Source organism: Ambystoma mexicanum, chromosome 5p (genome assembly GCF_040938575.1).
Source record: "Ambystoma mexicanum isolate Mex_15411 chromosome 5p, UKY_AmexF1_1, whole genome shotgun sequence".
Taxonomy (NCBI): Eukaryota; Metazoa; Chordata; class Amphibia; order Caudata; family Ambystomatidae; genus Ambystoma; species Ambystoma mexicanum.
The window spans coordinates 303,252,349-303,268,080 of record NC_090930.1 but is presented as its reverse complement, the minus strand read 5'-3'; the positions used below and the strand labels follow the sequence as shown (position 1 = coordinate 303,268,080).

General features: G+C 42.5%; 1 protein-coding gene across 1 annotated transcript in view; it reads left to right on the top strand.

Annotated features, from left to right (window-relative positions):
* The window catches only part of VMA21 (vacuolar ATPase assembly factor VMA21), a 158,301-nt gene that overhangs the window by 26,590 nt on the left and 115,979 nt on the right, over positions 1-15,732 (top strand). The window lies entirely within an intron of this gene.

Sequence of the window (15,732 nt, the reverse complement as noted above, 5' to 3'; positions counted from 1 at the left end):
GTTCTGTTTGTTTTCACAATCTGTTGTGTCATCTGTGTAGTTGGAGGAGGTACGTCCTTGGCTTCTAATGATTTTCATCAGTGGGCACATGTAGCTGTTGAAAAGCAGAGAGGCTGGATCCTTGTGGGACTCCACAGGATATATTTTTGGTGTTTTAAGGTGAACAGTGGCAGGTAGGTGTGTGTGTGTGTGTGTGTGTGTGTGTGTGTGTGTTTTTTGTTTCTTTTTTTACTTGGTTCGGTTTGTTATGAATGAGCTAAGCCACTTTAGTGCAGATTCCTGGATGCCACATTTCATCAATCTTTTTATTAACTGTTGCGTTGCTGATTGTGTAAAATGTTGCTGATATGTCCAATGTTATGAGTGCTGATTGGACATAGTCGTCTGCATTTATTTTCAGGTACCATATCTATGCTGATTCTGTTCAGATCATTGGTCTGAAGCCAACTTGTGATCTGTTGAGTATTTTTCTTTTTCGACTTATAAGAAGGATTTTGTACACTTGATTCTCCAAGATTGTTGCTGGGTAGGACAGGGTGGATATCGGTCTGTAGTTGCTCTGGTCTTCTGCACTTTCCGATTCCTTGGTTTAATGTATGCTGATTAGTTGTAGTACTATTCCTCTTTTGAGTGATAGATTCATTAGTTTCCGGAAGTGTGTTGCTGGGCGTTCTGTGGTTGACGATTCCTTTGAGGATGTCGGGGGGGGGTGGCAGCAGTCCCTTGGGGAACCTGCAGTCACTGTAATCCCTTAATGTGTTAGCTTCAGCATTTTCTTTTTTCAAAGGACTGAGTGAAACTATTATGCTCAGAAATAGTGTCCCTACTCGCAAGTAATTTTATCTTGTATGGACTAGATGGCATTCAATCTTGACTCAAATTAAAGCAAATCGTTGTACTTGGAAATCAAACTAATCTTGCGCCAAACAAATACCTCAGGAATTACAGAATATCTACACATAATTGTAGTTGTTGGAAAACCATTAAGTCTCATCATGTTCAAATAATTTCAAACTTATTTTGGTTAGTCAATATGTAACATTACTAAGTTACAGGAAGTTGGCGTTTGCAGTGGTTGGTGTTGCACCGGATTGTTGAGCATATTCATGTGTATATACGGTGAGGTCATGCTCCAGTAGACCGAAGTCCAACATGATATTGTTCGCAGGATTGGATTGAGCAGATGTGGCTAGAGCCCACCTCTGATCCTCCCTGTCATATGCTAGAGATGTCGTTTGCATTGATTGGAGATTGCTATGGGCACCGAGTGGCTGTGGAAACCATTGCTCACAATTAAAGTAGTGTACGCTCTCTCACGTTCTAATGATCAGAATGAAGTCAGAGAACACAGCTATATCTGGAGAAGGATAGAAAAGAGGAGGCACATTAAAGGGGAAGTGATGTATTGTTTCGCCTGTCCTCCAAAAACATTGCTTCAGTTTGTGCCAGAAATCATTTGTCAGCTAGTCTCCATAGCATTGGTGGACCATTGGAAGGCTAATCCGAACTCTACACAGAATTGCAGGACACAGGACCCCATGAGGCATGATCAGGGCAAGTTGGTCATTGGCTCTCCATATTTGGAGATCCTACCGCATTTTGGAGACGTTCTGGGTTTCCCAGCACAACTAGAACCAGTAGCAGGGGACTACTTCAGTCGATATCATACCACAGAAGCCAACTTTGCCTCTACAAAATGGCAGTAGAAAAGATCCTAGTCCAGGTATATGGGGTAGAAAAAACGCCTTCCTGAGATTTCTATCAAATAAATATTCTTTAAAGTGCTTTGAGTAGGAATTCCCTCAATTGGTTATGGTTGATTTTTAAATATAAATAACATTTGATGGTGTTTATCCACTTCAGCTTCAGTGCCTGCTGGAAGAAGGTAACTCTGGGTTAGAGAGTGGAATTTGACGTGGCTCAGACAGGCCAGGCTCCTCATCTCCCTTTAATGGGCTCAGATTTATTTGGGAAACAGCTAGAAGAACTGATGATGACTAAGACTTCGAAGCTCAGAAAACTGTCCAGCCATTAAAACAAGTGATCACTCCACTCGACCAAACCCTCCCCCCCCACCCAGAGGATGAAGAAAGCAGATTTAACTTTGTGTTCATGATGAGAAAGCCAGAAGGAAAATGTAAGCCAGTACTTGGTGAACAGATTCGTACAGTACAAACACTTCAGAATGGTTATTTTAGGGTATTACCCCAGTCATACAATCTGGAGAATTTTTGAAGCCATCAATCTTAAGGATGCCTATTTTCATGTGTCCATTGTTCCTTCTCACCAGTTGAGGTTTGCCTTGACAAATGTACATTTTCAATTTAAAGTACTACAATTAGGTCTAGGTCTAACCTCTGTTCCTCGCGTATGAAATGCTTGCTACCCTGATAGGAATACTACATGAAATGGGTTTGATGATTTTTCCTTATCTGGGTGACTTATTAATTGCTGCTGCTTTGTTAAAAAACACATTATTTTTTCCCCTTTTCTTTATGGGGTTATCAAGCCTCCAGTTAATTTCAAATTTAGAAGTGCATGTATTCATGATCACCTGTAGAAATTCGTAAAAATATGTGCAGCGTCTTGTCCTCAAGAGAATGGCTACTTGGTGGAAGGCTTAATGTATAGCCTCTACTGAAGCGCTTGCTCGGTCACTGGAAACCAACATTTATGTGGTATGAACAGAGGGCTCCAGTATCCAACCTGCTCAGTTCAGACCTTCACTGACCGCTAATGGAGGCAACCCTTTTCTTTTCTCCTCAGCACAGATTCTGACCATAGTCGGTGATGTGGTGCGGGGAGACCCTCTGGGAAACCAGTACATCCAGGCGAAACCGGCTTGGTACAAGATAACGCATCTCACTGGAGGTAGTTGTCGACATTACAAAGGGCACTCCTGCACTTTCGAGAGCAACTCTGGGGCCAGGCAGTGCTTGTAAAAGCAGATCAGTCAGATAACCTGATCCTATATAAACAATCCGGGTGTTGCCTGAGTCATTGTCTGGCTCAGGCGGGGGGGAGTGGGGGGGTTTGGGGGGGGGGGAGAAAGCGAAAGCAAACCTGCGGAGTTTGATAGCGATGCATCCTGGTAGTGTGGTTTTCCGGGTCTACAATGGGAAATGTTGCCCTCGTCCTGAACGGAGTGTCGCTCACATGTAGTATTTGGGGACTGTGGAGAGCTGCTATGTCTCCTACCCACTGCTTCACAGCCTTTGGCGGCTACATAACCTAGTGTAGCACAACGTGAGCATATAACTAAACCAGTTATTTCCAAAAAAAATGAAGTGTGCTTATGGGGTATTAGTAAGTATTCAAGTAGATGAAGTTAAACACCATTTAAACGTTTTTTTTTTAAAAAGAGCTTTGGTAGCACAATCGGAATTTGGAAAGATGCATTTAAAATAAAACAAGAATTGAAAAAAGTGAAGTCTAATTGGTAGAGGTTTGCAAGTTACCCCTCCGCTCCCCCATTAATGAAGACAAAAGGTCTACATAAATAATGGAGGCCTAAAATGGGATTTTCATTCTTTATTTTCGGATTTATGAATACAAACCCGCAAGATTGCATTAAAACCTTGCAAAACAAAAATAAATATTCTCCAAAGTAGACTCGCACATCTGGGAACTTTGCCAACAGCACTATAAATGGGGGAATTGGGCAGTAGGTAATCCATCGCAATCCCAACAACACGGTGAAATTACTTTAAAATGTATGACCGCCCACATTCGTTTGCACCAATTCCAACCTTCAGAACAGATATTTTGCCAGTGGGGGAGTAGCGCAGGGCGGGGACTTTGTGCATTTCAGTTCGTGTGCGTGCTCTTTAATCCTTGAAGGTACATTTACAAAACTTTTGTGTAGCCATACTCTGCTTTGCATTGACATACTTGCTGAGCAATAAAAGGTCAGTTTTTTAAAACCCGTTTTTGTCAGGATTATATAGTTTTGTCAGAGCATGTACACTTCATCTCGAGAAAGAAAATGGCAAGAAATGTGGTGAAGGTCCAAAGCTGCAGGCTGGTCACAAAACTGGCTGCACAAGAGGGAGATTTAACTAAAGTGTGTGATCGTAGCCAAGTCGTTTTATCTTAATGTGCCTTTTCTGAAAGTCCCAGAGGTGATTGATGTATGCTTTTAAGCAGCTCCAATACCGTATTGCTGAAAAATCACCATTGAGTGAGTGTGTCTGTGAGCGTGACCGGAACATTTCGCCGTAGGGGTTGCTCAACAGAAAAGGTGTCCCTCTGGCAGGGCAAAGAGGGTGCCCAGTGCAGTGCCTGCTCAGCACCCTCATTGTCCCGGAACAGAGCATTAAAATAGGAGCCATTAGACATTGTTGGGGTGGTGGGACTATTAGCAGGGACTTTTATTAGAAGGGTGCATGATGCTGCATGTTTTATGAAATAATGACTATGGCTTTAAAACCCAGGGGGGGGATTTGTTAGGCTTACATTAATCGGCATCATGATATTGTGACTTTGCATGCAGGGTGGGGAGAATAAAACTAAAGAAGAAAGGGCCAAGGCTAAGAAAGCTTGCAGCGAGAGCTGCATGCCCTAAAGCTATACTCTTGTTGCTCAACATATTTGTATGACTAAGTGTATGTGTGTATATATGAAAGACTGGTTTGTTATGCAATGTGGTCTGCTTCAAAGGCATTATTTAAGCACATGAAATGCAGAGCAAAACCTAGGAAGATGTGTTCAGTTGCTGAAAGTATCCACATCCCGGTTTCACCATTTAACCAAGCTGTGATCCTGGGCAAATCATTTAATCTCACTGCGTTTTATCTGCTGCCATGTAAGTGAGTCACTTCATATTTTATGTTAATATGTCATCCTGTTCTTAAAAAATCCCAACGACTAGAGTTACTCCAGATTTAATAGTGCAATCTGGGTATTTTTCACCACAGGGTTATTTTCCACTTGGCTTACTTATGGCAACTTTTCTAACGCCTCCTAGTATCAAAAACTGATGATGCTCCTTGCAATATCCTTTTATGTGAAGTCAATTCTGTTGGTGCAATCCATATGACAATTTCGAGGTTTGCGTGTATTTTTTTTTTCCCCACGGAACCTAATAGATTTTCCTGCATCTAACGGTCCTGCAGTTTAATTTTTTTCTTGTGTTAAAATGCCATGTGCCACTAATGTTTCGAAAAAGGCCGATTAGTGACAGGCCCAGGACACCTCGTTGAGGGGTTCCGGATGCGTAACTAATCGCGCCAAAATGCCCAAAGTAAATATTTCGCACGCATCCGGCAGCCCCTCATTTCATGCCGCCCCTGACCAGTGCTGTCGGAATGTTTGGGGGGGGGGACGTAACACCAACCAATCGCGCATAGGGCCCTGGCAGACATGGGGCCGGCACTGCTCTCATGCCAGTGAAGGAAAGTTTTGCCAAAGGTGAGCTGTCGGGACCTTAGTCTGTTGAAATTGATCTTACAGTTCTTGTCCTTTTTAAACACATTGGTGGTTCCTTGGTTTCTATGAATTGATTGTTGTTGTGGTCAGACTGCCACCATTCATTTGCTGTTGCTTTTATTCTTTATTTTTGTGATATGGTTTACAACTTCAAATCGGTAAAATCACAAACCCAGCACAGAAGTGAAGAAAAGTGCTTGTATAAGCGGCCAAATTAACAAATACTTTCAGTTGCTGCCAATTTGGTGCTAGAGGTGCGGCAGGTGCCTGTAACCTTGGAAAGACTTTTAAAAAAAATGTTTAAAGTGTGCATGCACACGCACGCATTCTCTTATCTGTTTTCACAATGGCCGTATGTGCGGTTGGTTTTAGGCGGAGGGCTGTTAGTTTTGTTATGGAGTAAATCTTCTGATCGTCGCGGGCCAGTTGGTGGCCTGTAGAAACGAGCTTTGCCTGGTAATTCGCAAAACACAAGACTGTTGTTGTACGCTGTGAATTGCACACAGTAACGCAGGGTTTGCTTTCCGATCCAATTAGCGCATTGCTTTCTTTACTGATTTTTTTAAAAATGTTTTTTATTTTTTTTCCCCGATTGTTTAATGACATGCTCCAGGCATAACTTATCGAACACCGACGGCCCCTCCTGCTACAAACTCCGCCTCCAACATATTACTTGACTTTGGATTTCCTCCTTGCATTATTTCACACCTTTATCCTTTGCAGCGCACCTCAGCTCCTCTAACCACCCCATTTGACAAAAAGAACACCCTTTATCAACTCTTCTGCTAGTGGCCCTCTCCAGTGTCCTAAAGGGCGATGATGCTCTGCGTAGGCAAAGCTGAACTGCAAATTTGTCTTCAGGAACTTTTTTTTTTTTATAAAGTAGCACTCCAATTAGAGCTTCTTGCCACCGTCTCCACTTCCATGCACAGGAGGGTGATTTCATTCACACCAACTTAAAGTTGTTACAAAATTGGCAGTACTAATACAAGTTGCCTGGAGCATTAACCAGCTGCTTTGCGATGCAATTGTTTCATAGCTGAAGTTAAATGTATGTGGAAAGAGGGACTACTATGCAAAAAGGGACCTAGCAGTCCGATGAGTGGCTTAGTTTGTCTCGCCCCCTCCACACAAAAAAACGAATTATAAGATGGCATGCATGCCAGTATGAATTTACAAGCAAAACAAAAGGGGTGATGGCTGGAAGGTTTAGAATTAATATTAACCTCCGGCATTGCTCTGGACAACCCTCCAGACAATTGTTCTTTGCCTGCCAAGCCATTAAAAAAGGGGACAGACCATATCAATCAGGCGCTTGGTTCCACCCACTCCAAAAGAGGCAGTCAGCCCACACTGCTTGGTCGCATCCCTTATGCATGAGACCACAAGCATCCCCAAGCATGTTTTTCGGCCTTGTTGCATCACCATCGGGCTTGAGTTTTTAAGAAAGCTGTCCATTTATAACACACAGAATATTGATTAATCTACACTTAAGTATCCACCCCAGTTTGATTTCTGAAAGGATCCCCCCCCCCCCGTGCCCCCTCTTCCAATTCTCTTGGATGATCTGGCTGTGTCTAATTTGGGATCCTCTCCCTTCAACACGATGCCAGTGGTGAATTTTGCTATTCATTTGAAATTGCATCTTTTCTATGACAGTGGTAATTGCCTGCTAAGTTCCTTTTCCTCCACAATATTGCTTTATAAATTACTAGGTTTTCAAAGGCCACAAATTACCATCAATGAAATCGTGGAGGTTCTGCACCCTTTCACAAATATAGTGTCGGACTGCACCTGTGAAAACATGAGATGGTACATTTTACACAAAAATGTTTCTGTTTGGAATGAGCCCCCACCCCACCCCGTGCCCCCAATGGCACTTTCTCCCAGTTCACCCACTCCTGCGACTTATCAGAGAAATGGTTCTCGAGGGCATATAATAACTAATTAAACACCGGGGGGCAGGGGGGGGGGGAAAGAGTCATGCGCAGAGGCTTTGGGAGTTTTGTGTTGCTGCTGTGTGCCTCCAAGCTGCAGTTGCTGTTTACCTGGCAGAAGGCGAAGCCTTGACATTAAAATCCCTGCCTAACACAGAGCATATGGGGAGTCTTTGTTTTGGGCAGGGGGTGTTCTTTGTTGGGAGTCTACGGAAATGGGACAGTGTCCGGGAGGCACTGCCACAACCGCTCCTCAGATTGCATAGTTGACTGTGGCAACATATGCTAAAAGATTGACTGAGATGGCGGTGAGTAACTTTGAATTGTAACAAAAGTGCCCTCCATCACTCAGTGGCTCCTAAACTCTGCATAGGAGTGCAACCCTGATCGAGTCTAGGTGTGACGTGTATACACGTTGTCGGTGACAAAAGGAGAATGTTTAGCCTGAAGTCTCCATAGTAATCGACCACTTCACAAGCAGATGCTCGAGATGGCTACGGAGACACCAATTCACCACTGGCCAGTGTACCGGTTGTCAAAATTGAGTCCTCAGACTCTGCCCCCTTGAAGACAGCAATGGGCTGATTACCGAATAATACAGTCACATGGGAGGAGCTCTCCCTTTGTAAACGGAGACAAGGACTCCGATTCTAGCTCTGAAAGCGAGTAAAAGCATGGTAGAACAAACACAAAAGTGTTCATAAGCAATGTGGACACCTCTCCCACGTTCTACTCTGATTCGACGGGGGATATTGATTGGGGGGTGGGGGGAGATATGTGGACTGGGTGGGAGGGGACGAAGGGGCCGGACCGACTGACCTGTAACCATAGGAAAAAGAAAATGGAAAAAAGGAAGGCAAGCTGCATGCGCAGGTGAAGCTGAGAAATCGCCAGCACGTGACCATTATTGAGTCAGAAGAGGAAGTAACAGATCTTGACAATTTGGCTACTACCAGCAATCTGGACCTGGGTGGATGCTTGACAGCATAAAGATAACTGTTTCAGGCTCAACCCTTACAACTTGTTCCTATAATGAAAACAATATCTACCCCTTTCAATGGTTTTCTGAATACGTCCATCTCCTAACACCAAAAAAAAACAGGAACCTTTTCCTACGGGCCCATTGAGGCAAGTAAGGGTAATTCCTCCAACAGTAAAATCCACTCGGATGAGAAACGCAAACCTCAAGAAGTAGAATCGAACACCAATTCTATTGGCCAGTATTATGACTGTCTTCTAAACACAGCCCAACCTCCTTGTAATAATGATGAACTATGTAGGGTGAAATATGGAGACTTTGAGAGGACTGACACCTCCGATCTCTTGGGGGTGACCAAGGAACCAACACCATTCCTGACAATGCCCATTGGTTGCCCAGACATGCTATGAGTGAGCACCTGGACGAGAGGAGTGTGGTATTGAACCTACCTTCATTAGCGCGATCTCCACAAGATGGCTTGAATAACGCAGAAAAACTAATTCAAGGGCCTTGGTGGGACTTGATTGAAATGAATGGGGCTCAGTTCATGTATGACAAACTTTGCAGGACGAGGACTGATCCGATGAGATGAATCTCCCTGGCAATAAATGGTCTCGACCTGCGCTCTCAGTATTGAAGGGTGCTTAAGGCAGCGATGGGCACAGAGATAAAAAAAATCTACAGAACTCGCAATTATTCCACAAACCGGAGAGAAATTTTAACACAACGAAGGGAAGAAAAAAAATTGAGCCCGTTACCATCTAGTTCTGAAAGGTAACCTGTTCAGAGAGAGGTTTGGTCCTAAATAGCTTTGCAGTTTTGTCCTTGTTCTCGGAAGTCTTACTATGATCTTGACCAGAGATAATAACGGTGTGGAGTTCCTGGAAGGTGTTCGTACCGATAAAATGGTGCTGGGACTGCATTAAAGAGTGGTGTACAATCTTCTCTTTAGGGAGGATCAAGTACTGTGCCAGATAGGCTTCAATATTACCACACTTCATACAGAGTTGGACCAACAAAACAGGGAGGATCACTAACAAAAAAGCATATGCCCCAGGTCCAAAATCACTCGTCCCAATTCACACGCTCCTTCGCTGCTGGTCAAGGAGGTAGCTCAACCTTTGCTTGTCGGGGAGAGGAGGCAAGCGGAAAAAATTGAGGATTGGTCATGGGTTGCCGCAGCCCTAAATCTTACTCGAAATGCAGACCAGTTTCAGCCTCGACACTAGCTCCTCGCTCAATCTAACCTCATGGAATTCTAGAGGTCACTGTAGCTCTTCACAAGCGTAGAAATGGGTAAAAAGTTGCAAAGGTTGAAATTATGTGTCTACAAGACACTTGGTTGACGGAATGCCCAACAATGGATGGGTATACCATAATTTGGCAACAAAGGGCCTGAGGGGGAGACCGAAGGGGGGCCTACTAACGATGACTACATTATTTTCACATAAAGCTTGTGAGGAGTTTAGAAACCATAACTGGAATACAGGCGACAGGAGTGGGAAGGCATAAAAAGGAGGAGCGGGGGTGATTTGTCACTTCTTGTCTGTAACGTCTGTTGGCATGAGGGAGTGAGTCAAATAGACATGTCTCAGGAAAACCTTATATTAAACCTTATTTATCATTTACTGGAGGGTAAACAACAGAGAAGGTCACGTTATTGTGCTTGGAGATCTTTGTTTTGGTGCAGAGCAAGAAACCGACTCGGGAAATGCCCATATATGCTGCTGTTGGTACACCAGAGAGTGGCACTAAATGGAAACATTGCCTCAATAGTGTTGGTATTTATTTCTTAAATGGCTCTAAGGAATCAAGGCCATGATATGACTTGGAACTGTGTTAGGCGAAAATTGGCCATATATATATATCTCTATCTTGACCAGTATTTTTTGTCTATAGCTTGTGACTGAAATAATCCACACACGCTGGAGCGACCACTGCTTGTTGCGAGTTGCATTTGGTTGCTTGCATAAAACTGAAAGATCGTGTTGTAGTGAAGACCTTGAGCTTAATTGTGCTAACAGAATAGTGAGGAATCAAGATAGAATAGACATGTTGAATAATGCCTTTGGAGGGATTGTTGAAAATTCAAGTTATAAATGGAAGCTACAAACCTTTACCTGTGACAATGTATCCAAACCAAATCTACCTTTTGGCCTAGCCCCGCGTGGGCGACCATTTGTTAGTTCTACAAATCTACCGGGGGGGGGTGGATCATTATGCCACCCCCACTCTTGTATGTTAGGGCAAGTGTGCACTGTTAGGAGTTACTATACTATGGACACACTAACATAAGACACACAGAAAACACATGAATTGATTCAACAATAGATACTTTTATTCATACACAGCAATGCATGATACAAACACTACTATAATGCAAATCTCGATTTTGCACCTTATATGCTTTTGGTGCAAATCTGCAATGCAATAACTAGAAGCCTTACAGGCTTCTAATGCAAGAAATCTAATAGCAACTCCAATCCACACCATTCCTCTCCAATCCACACCACACTCTCTAAGACAATCCCTGTCTGATTACCCCACCTATCAAACCCAAAGCTCTGTGTGAGTGTCTGTCCTAATTCCCCATGCACGTGTCTTTTCAATTCTCCCCTCTTGATCTGTGTTGCTCTGTCTCTCCTCTCCAGCTAACTCTGCAGCCAGCCAGTCATGGCCCCTCCTTGGCCTCTCTCTCTGTCAGATCGATCTCATCAGAATGCTTCCCCAAGGCTTCCCCTCTCAGAGCAGCTCCATCCAAAACTCCCTCTATCTCAGTCAGCTCCATCCAGATCTAAAAACTCAGTCTCCCTCAGCTCTGGTTATACTATTCAATGACGCGCATACATCCTTATGGTTACACTCGTTCTGTCATCATTTCTAAATCTGAGCAGTGCCTGAAAGTCTGTGATGCACTGCGTGTACTTGTTCAATTACTGCGTGTTATGTCATCGTGACATCTGTACATCATATCTTGTACCATGGCCTTCCTCTGTCTCCCCACATTTCTCTTTTCACTCCATTGAAATCCCTCTATCCTTGCATGCCTGTCTGCAAAGCGCCCTGCTCTCTGCACCCACCTTTTCTGTCTGCGAATACCAGCTAGGCTGATAAAGCCTCCTTCTCCGTGTCTCTACTAAGGCAAAGGCGACATGAAGAGCCAAACTGTTTACGCATTCCAATCTTTCAATGTACCATAACAACTTTGCAGTGCGCAGCGCTTCTGTTCTGTCCTAATGGATGGCTTCATGCTTTCTCTTTAGTGTTTACTCTCTCACTCGCAAACCCAAGTGCTATCTATAATGCAGACTCAATGCATGCTCTAAGTGCACACTCATGCATGTCTCTCTAAAATGCATACATAATACATAACATATCTCTACATGTGTCTACATGTCTTTACAAATATAACATGTGTCTCTACATGGCACTAGCAAGGTACTTCAAATATTAACAGGCCTCATCCTATATCAAATGCAAATGGCTACATATATGTGGATAATGGATAACTAATCGCACTACTAATCTGAATGAATGATGAACTGGATCCCTAAATGGGTAATGATTCTGTAATGATGGGTAATGATTCTCTAATGATAACAAACCAGGATTCTCCCTACAACCTGGTTTCACAACAACTTCTCAGACTTACTATCCGTACTGTTGCAGGGAAATGACAATAGTAAAGTGAAAAATCATACCCGTAATCTCGCACATATGACTAGAGTTGCCATTAAAAAAGGGAGATGAGACCAGCCATTCGGAAAATAGAGAGACTGGGCCATGAACCATGGTCCAGTTATTAGTGTTGAGAAGGTTAATGAAAAATACAGAAATTGGATAAGAAATCCTCATGCTCACATTTTACAGGTCGACTCAGAAGTAAGCACTCCTGCTCATTCTTGGCAAGAATGAATGATCAGAAATGGGCATCTGGGGAAAATGAATCAATTCAATCTGAGGAAGACTGGGTAGCCAACTTTAGTCATCCATATGGAGCTTTGGGTTCTGAAACTAATCTATTAAGACCCAAAACAGTGCAACAGAGCGATTTTGGTGGGGTTCATAGATTTTGAAATGGAAACGGTTTTAGAAGTCCTCAAAAAAGCCAGTAACTTAAGGGCACCAGTGCCTAATGTCAAATAGGCGATTTAAAGGCACACCCTTGAAATGGGCCGGAATTTTGAAGCTCTTGTTTTATGACAACGTGAGGACTGGCCACCCCCCCAACCTGGAGTACTGCTTATATTATTCCAATTTTTAAAAAGGACAACAGAAGTACAGCAACAAAATACAGCTCAATTTCAAGTTTGGCTTTGGATAGTAACCTTTTTTGCAAGCCTAATAATAAAACGCCTACAAATTTGGGTGAGCAATTGCTCTTTGATTCCACCTCTTCAAACGGGTTTCCGTAACTCATAGCACCAATCTCAATGGGTTTCATTTGAGCAGACTACAGGATCTTGTTAACCGGGGAAAGTATCCTGTCATTCATGTTGCGGTGTTAGATCTTTCAAACGCCTTTGACACGGTTATAAGAACAAACCTTTTTGGGAAAAGCTAACAAAATAAGACTTGCCAGAGGGGGTTGCTAAATCCAATTTAAAAAAGCTGCATGATGGCTTGAACGTGAGAGTAAGATGGATTCTGTTGATGGCTTACGTCAGGGATGCACCTTGGCACCCTGGCTTTTCAACTTATACACAGCCGGACGTTGGAAAAAAGCTTGAAGTAGTATCATTTGCACCACCGAAGATGGGGAGCTTGGCTGTTTTCTGGATGGCATTCGCTGATGATTTAATCTTAATAGATTGCACCCAAACTGGCTCGGGGAGGCTTTTGCAGACATTTAAGGAATTCGCCAGAGTCCATAACTTAATTGTTAACTATAAAAAAACACAGATCATCGCCCTGTTAACAAAGAAATGCAACACGCAGTTGCAATGCTCAATTAATGGTTCTGCACTGAATGAGGATTCCTCAGTTATATATCTTGGCTTTCCTATCACAAGCTCACCAGATTGCATCTCAAGAAGCATTTGAGGGCAAAAGCAGACTTTTTTATATTCCTCAAATGAGACGCATTAAGAGTAAATATTGCAGATTCTCAGTATCTGTCATCCGCTTCTATGAGCGTAAAATGAGTCCTAAATTGCTCTATGGACTCGAGCTTCTGGACAACTGACTATGCACTCAAATAACTTGCCACCTTTAGAAAGTGGAATCGGGTGGAAGGTCCTAGGTACTTCCAATTTCATCCCTGTAGCGGCCATTCAGCATGAATTTGGCCTCACTTGCTTAAAAGCTTGAGGCCAATGGTGAATATTGTCCCTTTATGCAAAGTTCCTTGAGCCCCCAGCCAACACCCTGTATCATGCAATTGCAGAGGAAATGAAGACGGGCACAGTGCCCACTCTTAATGACTTCATTAAATGTTGCGAATTAATACTGACACAAATCTCACAAGGGAGGACCTGGTCAGGGACCCAGTCAGGACTCAAAATAAACTGTTCGACTGGTGCAACAACACAGAAAACATGCACGAGTATGTATCCCTAAGGCATCTCAGAGGACCTTTAAAAAGTAGAGGCTCACCGACACCCTATATACGTTTCTTGGCTATAAAATTAGAGATTACTTCAAATGGTCAGAAGGAAAATTGTCAAACTAGACGATGCTGAATGCAGATTCTGTCTTTGGGGAAGGTTTAGTGGAAACACTAGAGCATTTGGTATTTAAATGCATCTGCAAACGTTTTTCTGATGCACATAGGCATGTAGAGTTTGATTATTTTTGGAGAAAATGTATTTCTGGCCAACAGATGAACCTATTGGTTGCATTTATGCACTTCTTGTACAGCCTGAATTTAAGTGAAGGATGAGAAACAATAGAATGGGATGTCATATTTATTTGGGCTCCTATTGTGTCCTCCCTCTCTCCACATCTCCATATTGACTTAATTAAAAAAAAAAAGTATAGTACACATTTTTCATTTACTCACTTCTAACTGGGTTGGAATTATTAGGACTAATAATGTATGCGTTTGATTTTAGTGGTCTATCTTTTAAGGAAAATTAACCTGTGATTTGTTTTTTTTTTTTTAATGAACTGTATGCTTTGGTGTTTTGAACAATTGCTTTTTATTATGTTTTTTCTTCTTTCATATGAAGGTTGAATACATTTTTAACCAATAAATAAAAAATATCTAAGACTTTGGGGAATGTTTATACTCCTTTCTTTCAGATCAGAGAACCAGCATGGATCCACACGAGGTTTCAAATCTCCCAATCTCCTATGCCCCTTCGGGTCTCTTTTTCACTCTAGGAAGCCTGGTTGGCCAAAAGAAAAATCTAATACAGGCTTCCTCGTGAATAAGGTCCCTTCAGCTCCAGATATCCAAGATTAGCACTCATCCATTCGGAACAGGAATGCCCTCCCGGCAGCCGTCCGGATCCTAGCTCTTCTCCCGTCTCCCTGTGTGTTTCTGCACTTATGTGTCATATTCCCATGCTGTCCTTTTGACCTAGCTCTTTGATTGGTCGAGTCTTTACAATGGCTTGCTTAATATCACTGTCACTCCCATAAAATACACACTTTCTTTTTAACAGGTGTATCCTATTTCTGCATGTGACAGGATGGGGCTATACACTTTGGACTGAGAATCCTATTTCTTTTTATCTCATCCAAGCAACATGACAAATGAAATATGTATTTCTAGACTTCCATGACCTGCACAAAACACCTGACATGAGTGTGTGATTAAACATTTTGGAATCATGGATATTTATATAATTTTATTAATCTTGATCACAATCTTTTTGCCTTATTGAATAGGAGACTCGCAGTTTTAGAATTATTATTTTTTTTATTTTTTTTTATTTTGGCTCCAAGTCCTATTGTTGTGGAGATATGTTGACAATTGTTTAAAGGCACCAAATAATGCTTGTTCTACTGGTCCAATTTATTTTAACCATTTAAAATGTAACAATTTATAAACCATGCGGCCAGCTCTCAGATGCCGCTTAGTGAAACCATAAGTCAATGATAAATATGGCTAGCTGACCGGCCTCTGTTTGTTTGATCTTCCATTAACTGGTCCTCTGAATTTTAGGGGTTAATTCTATGTCATAGGTTACACACTATGCACTTGACTGTGCTTTGAAGCACTGGGGCTGGCAAACCAAGCCCCATGTCATGTGTTCAGTCCAGATTCTTATTAGTCCAGAGGACTTTGTTTGTGGCCTACTTGCAAATCATTTAAATGTATGCTTTTTTTAAAGATTATTTCTCTTGCGATGAGCCGACGTGGGTGAGGAAAACTGTTAACCTAAGGCCTGGAGTTGGGAACTTCCTTTGTAGTTCTCTGCCCACCATGTTTCATTGATGCAC